Raw genomic sequence first — 6635 nt, 5'->3', positions numbered from 1 at the left:
GCTTTGCTACTCACAAGCAAGGAAGAATTGACTGGAGATGTGATAATCAATGGCAGCCTTCACTGTAGTAACTATGAAATAACTTGAGTTCGGGATCCTGAGGGTGGTGAGGAAAGAACAGCAGAGTACGGAGCCAGAGACCAGGCTTCAGCTTGTTCAGGGAACTGGTTAGCAAGATCCCTTGAGAGGCAGCTTTGAAGGGAAATGGAGCTAAGGAAAGCTACTAGGTCTTTCAGGACAACCTCGTCCAAGCAAAAAACTCAGTAAAACAGGCAGACATATCAGTAGCTGGCACCTAGCTGAGCAGGGAAGTAATGATTGAACAATGGAGAAAAACATTGAACAATGGAGGAGGTGGAATCAGGAACAAGCAACTAAGGAGGAACTGACTGGACATGTACAGATGGTGTTGGGAAAGCCCAAGCTCACCTGGTGTTGAAACTGGCAAGGGATGTTATGGGCAACAAGAAGAGCTTCAACCACCACAGGGGCAATAAAAAAATAAACAATGAAAATGTGTGCTAGCTGCTGAATAGGTCAGGTGATTTACTGACAGTGGATGCAGATAAGGCTTTGACTTCACCAGCAAGGTCTTGTGGTCCTTTGCACCTACAGAGTTCAAGGAGGAGAGAAACTACCAGTACTGGAAGAGGATTAAGCCAGGGATCTCTTAAGAAATTTTACTTATAGAAATCCCTGGGAGAAACAGATGGGATCTGTGGGAAGATGCTGAGAGACTGTCTAATGACACCACAGGTCCATTCTCTCATATTTCAAAAGTTGTGGAGATTAAGGGAAGTCTCCAACAACTGAATAAAGGCAAATACTGCACCCAGCTTACAAAAAAGACAAGAAGGATGACCTGGGGAACTACATATTGGTCAGTCTCATTTTTCCCTGGAAAAATAATAGATCAAATCCTCTCAGAAGTCATTTCTAGGCACAAGAAGAAGAAAGTGACTGGGAAAAGTTAGCAAGGATTCACCAAGGATAAATCACGGCTGACCAACCTGATTGCCTCCTGTGATGATACGACCCAATTTGCGGAGGAGGGGAGAACAGTGGATGTCACTTACTTTGACTTAAGCAAGGCTCTTGACACCATTTCCCGCAGTATCCTTGTATCCAAGTTGAGATGTTACTATTTAGACAGAGGGATGGGTGGGAAAACTGGATGTAACATCAGGCTCAAAGGGTATTGGTTAATTGTTTTTACTCTACCTAAACACTGGTTACAAGTGGAGTTCCTCAGGGAACCTGTCCTTGGACATGTCCTGCTCCATACCTTTATCAATGACCTGGAGGAAGACACTGAAAGTTTCTGGGTTAAGCTTGCAGATGACATCAAAATAAGTTGTCACGCTTGAGTGCAGGGCTGTCATCCAGAGGGACGTAGATAGGCTGTAGGAATGGGCCAACAGGAACCCCAAGAAATCCAGAAAGGACAAGTGGAAAGTCCTGCACCTGGGATGGACTAACCCCCTGTGATGGTAGACTGGTGAGCAGCTCTGCTGAAAGACACAAAGGTCCTAGAGGGCAGTAGGCTAAATGGTGTACCCAGGCAGCAGTGAAGGTTAACAGCATCCTGGGCTGTACTGACAGGAGCACAGCCAGATGGAGCAAGGAAAGTGATTATTCTCCTTCACCTGGCACATGTTCAGTTGTGTCTAGGATCCTGTGCTCAGTTCTGGGACCCTCAGTACATCACTGATCTTGATAAATCAGAGTGAGTTCAAGTGGTGGGCCACTTCAATGGTTAGAGCCTGGAGCACCTGCCCTATGAGGAAAGGCTGAGGGAACTGGGCTGGTTCAGTCTACAGAAGAGACAATTTCAGAGGGACCAGAGAAACAGATTCATGCTCTTGACTGAGGTATGTGCAGGATAACAAGAGATAATGACACAAACTGAAACAGGGGCAGTTTCTAGTGGACTACAAAACTTCACTACTAGGACAATTAAGCAGAACAGGTTGTGCAGAGAAGTTGTGCAGTGTCCTGGAGGTTTTAAGAACCCAGAGCAACCTTTTCTGATCTGAGAGCTGACTCTGCTATGAGCAGGAGGCTGGACTGGAGACCTCCTCTGAGGTTCCTTCCAACCTGAATGATTCTGTGATCCAATGAAGCGAACCCTCTGTTCATGATCCCCAAGCTCTCAAAAGTTGCCACTAAGAACATCTGGTGAAGCCAGATGACTAAAAGCAATTCTTCTTATTGACAGTGTGAGAGTTTACAAGTCTCCTATGGGTTACTTCCCACGCTAAACAGGGATGAACTGAAAATTCATTGTAACTGGACAGAAATATTCACTCTAGAAACATTAACTCCAGAAATCTGTCAAAGATCAGATGAAATACTAGCAGTCTGGTAATGCACAGGAGATGACTTTACTACTAGAAAATTAATTACAGGATCAATTTTGATGTCAAATGATATTTAGAAGTCTGTAATTCTTTCCTTAAGTAAAAGACCATAAATCATTTTGGAATTAGTTACCAAACAAATTCAAATGTCATTCCTACAAATTAATGGCCATGATCAAACTGATGTGACTCCGTTGACTTCAAAATCTCATTTCAGTAGAGCTTATACCAGCTAAGATTTGTCCTAGGATTCCAAACTATGCTCAATAAATTAAGGGGCATATACCAACCCACATATTTATCACCCACTGAAAAATGCAAAAATTCAAAGAACAGACTGCTATATATGTTTATCTGTATTAAATAGCAGATGAAAACCCAACCAAGATAGCTTAGAATTCAGTAGCTATCACAGCTACTTAGCCTTTGCACATCACATAATAAACATCTTAATATAAACTACAGCAACTTCTCTCTGTCTTACAGGTACATGCCTAACATTTTGATTTTCTGCCTGAAGAACTGTAGAATCCTTTTCTTCCCATGACACTTTTTAAAATGGCAAATGTAATTTCCAGATGTGTCATTGTGGTCAGGTAACATCCTACAACTCTATCCTGTTCATATTCTCTAATATGAGCACTTCTCCAACTCATCTGCTTGGCTATGATTCACAAGATCTTGGGACCCCTAGTATTCTAGTAGCTCCCATTCAGCCACACAACAACTGAAGGAAAGGTTAAAGCTCACTAGCTACTGGAGCAAGTTTGTGACAAAAACTGTTACAAGCTCACTAGCTACTGGAGCAAGTTTGTGACAAATTCCAGCATTCCTCCCACATACTGGCTAAGGAGCTTCAATTTCATAACTGTGATCCACCAAAAATGTTTGTTAGTGCTCAGTCAGGTTTCTGAAAAGAGAAGGAGAATGAGATTGGGCAAAACTACAGGTATTAACTAAGGAAACTGTGAAGAAGATGCACTTATGTACATGCAGGTTATGGTAGTGAGTCCATTAATGCATACACCTCAACAGTGCATATAAGGAGATATAATCAAAACTAGGAGATGCGTGGATAAGAGGAAAACAAGCTGCATATAAAACTGCAAAATGTTTTCAGAGTAGTTTAATCTAAGACACCACTTGCCTCTCGCCAGTCAGGGATCATGTCTCTGGGAATCCAGTATTACGTATGTTCAGAATAAACACATCCAACTAGGACAAAATGCCTTGTGCACACTACTGCACAAAATAAAACCAGAATTACCTAGTTCTCATAACCAGCAATTCCACAGAATTTGTAGGAGTCACATACTTTTTGGTAAAGTTGATAAGCAACGATCTTAAAAATTACTAACTTTCTATGACAGACTCAAGTCCAGCATTAAAACTTAATGCAAATGTCAACTTTGGCCAAGCAGCAATGCAAGGCTAAAGAGATTACACACCTACAATGAGTTCCTACAGGATGCGGAGCAATTTGGTTACAATCCAGTGAAGTACTCAAGTTCATGCTTAACTTTAAATGCATGGGCACCTCCCCTGAAGATGATGGAACCACTAATATGCCTAATGTTAAATATGCCCTTAAGTGCTTCACTGGGTTAGGGCCAGAAAGCTCAGTACCTTACAGGAATGAGTTTAGAGTAGAAGGCGCAGCAGCAGCATAGCAGGGAATTCAGGACCACAAACACCCCCGGCTAAGTCCCTCTTGCAGTGTAGTATTGAGAAGCACAGTGCCAACACGGTGCAAACACAAGCAGCTGTGTGAATGCAGACAGGTAAGAGGATGTCTTGCCTAAAGGCAACAAGAATGATTACAGAAATCTGAAGAATTATAAGATCAGGAGGAAAACAAATTGCCACTACTCCCCAATTCTAACTATAAATTGTATTCCTGCAGTGGAAAAAACCTGTATTTTTAATTCCTACATAAACTGACAGTCCGTGTCTGTAATCCATGTACCTCATCACATCATGCCTCAGCTCCAGAACTCAAGTGTACCCAGCAAAGCAGACTAAGATCCGCAGTACTCTACAACACATGGCATCTGCAAAGCAAAAGCCAGGCTGACATTCAGCATGCATGTCCACCCACCACAAACACCATGCGGGTCTTGCACTCCAGGTAATTGCAACCTTGCAACACATTCACTTGCTCAATACCAACTCTGTCTTTAAAAGACTGGACTTTAAAGCACATGTTAAGTACTGTTGCGTGCTGCCATCCTACACATCGTACTACAACCTACTTGTGACAGTTCCGTGCTACAAGGCACTCCCTTCTGCGCAGAGCTACTGACAGCTACTGCACACATTTCTCCTGTAAGCTGTGCACTGACGGATGTGCTGCGCACCATCTTCCCGCCAGTTCTGCAGCTCACGTGCTTCCGCGTCTAAGAAGTCCATGTTCCACCTTTGCAGGGATTTCCACGATTTGGTGAGAGACAGTAGAAGGATCTGGACTAAAACAACCCAGAAGCAGCAGCATATGGGCCTGTCATCTCCAAACTTACTCTGCAACAGCCTAGCCTAACCTTCTGTAGTATACAAAACATATTAAAGCTGAACTACATGCATTTATTTCTATGTTTATACACCATAAGCACATATAATTCGCTTAAAAAGGGAGCATAATTAGCCATGTAATGTTATGGGTCACATTACTACACGACACCCAGATGTCCTGCTGTCTCACAAAATATTAAAATACCACTTTCCTGTCAGTAGTAAACTGTATTTATTATTGTGCAAAAATATAATGATTAATAACATAACCATAGTTAGGGACATAATGTTAAGCAAACAATCCTTTTAATAATTTTTAAAGTTGGGATTCTTCAGCATTGTAGCCAAATATAATCTGCGTTCCCAGGAGGGATGAGCCTTTTGGGACATGAAAGTAACTCTGGAGTCAGAGGAGCCTGATCTGAATCAGATCAATCCTTTAACAAGTGGATCATTGATTTTTCATATTCAGGCACTGGGAAGCAATGGGGACAGGGGACAGAGAGGAACACTGGTCAGACAGAAATACTCACTTCACCTTACATGCATTATCCTACTCTATGAAATCCATGAGACTTTCTTGGAATTTCCAGTACAGGGCTTTGGAAAGTGCTTATAAAGGATCTGCTCCCAAGGGAGGTTTTTTTCCTTGCTTTGCAGGCTTAGAAAGCACATTGCAAAGAAACCCCATGAGTAATTATGAACAAGGAACAGAAATTAAAAATCCAACTAGCAAACAGGTATTTTGGGATGAGGATGAGACTTCAAATTCATTCAGCAAGCTTGCCTTGTGAGAGCACAGAAATAATGCAGTAAGATATAAAGTGCCACTGGAAATCAAAGGACAGTTGTTTAACCCACTTATGGGGTTCTCATTCAGAACTACATCCTCTAACACTGGCAACAGTCTCGCAACTCAGTAGGGAGATGAGCAGATGGAATCACAAGTGCCCTCTGGTAGTTTGTATTTGGAAGAATCTCAGCACTGTGCTCTGCTATGAGCTAGATTTGGGAAACCAAGGAGTGACAGTAAATCTACCACACTTCTTTCGAGGAGTTTCCAACAAATTCCCATTGTAACACAGCAAGGATTCAGAGGTTAAGCTGCAAAGTCCCTGGACGGTGGGGAGCTGCAAAAGGCCAGGGCTTTCTTTGTGATGGCTTGCTTGATCCCCTGTAGTAGTCCCTGATACTTTCCAATGTTGTTCCTTTCTCCATAGCTCTGAAAAGACTTCTGAGTGTGACTCAAAAGCATGGACGGGCCTTGCAAAAACACCTTCTTCTCCTGAATTACATTTTTAGCTTCTTGAATTTCATTTTTAGTTCATTTCTTTACTACCTAGCGAGGCCACAGCAAAACTGGTAGCCTTGCCCACCCTGCCCTCCATATGCCCAGCTCACTCTCAAAAGAAGGAAGGAGCTGAAGAGAGAGTGTTAGAGAAACAGGTGACCAGGGGATCTCCATGGAGTACCACTGCCTGTGAAAATGTAACCACTGCAACAACAAAGACATATCGCCTATTGCTGTCTGCTGCACGTATGGGTTTGAGGGGGTGGCTGTGAGCCCCCTCGAGCATGGCCAGTCCTGGGGGGTTTGGGAAACACCTATCACCAAACAAGCAAACATAAATAACTAGTTAGCAATGGGGATAGCAACACACACAGCCCAGTGCACAGGAGTCAATTTGATGGGCTTTTTTTTCATTTCTGATGTAGCTGCAATTACATGAGATGTGAACGCACAGAATAAGGTAGGAGATGCTTTAT

At 42.7% G+C, this 6635-nt stretch overlaps 1 protein-coding gene across 1 annotated transcript in view; it reads right to left on the bottom strand.

Annotated features, from left to right (window-relative positions):
• The window catches only part of LOC104522387 (plexin-C1-like), a gene marked incomplete at its 3' end in the record, with an annotated part of 21174 nt that overhangs the window by 13910 nt on the left and 629 nt on the right, over positions 1-6635 (bottom strand). The gene's annotated exons all lie outside the window — the stretch shown is intronic.

Source organism: Antrostomus carolinensis, unplaced genomic scaffold, assembly GCF_000700745.2.
Source record: "Antrostomus carolinensis isolate BGI_N321 unplaced genomic scaffold, ASM70074v2 scaffold30883, whole genome shotgun sequence".
NCBI lineage: Eukaryota > Metazoa > Chordata > Aves > Caprimulgiformes > Caprimulgidae > Antrostomus > Antrostomus carolinensis.
Note: the sequence above shows the minus strand (reverse complement) of the source record. Positions and strands in the feature narration are given on the sequence as shown.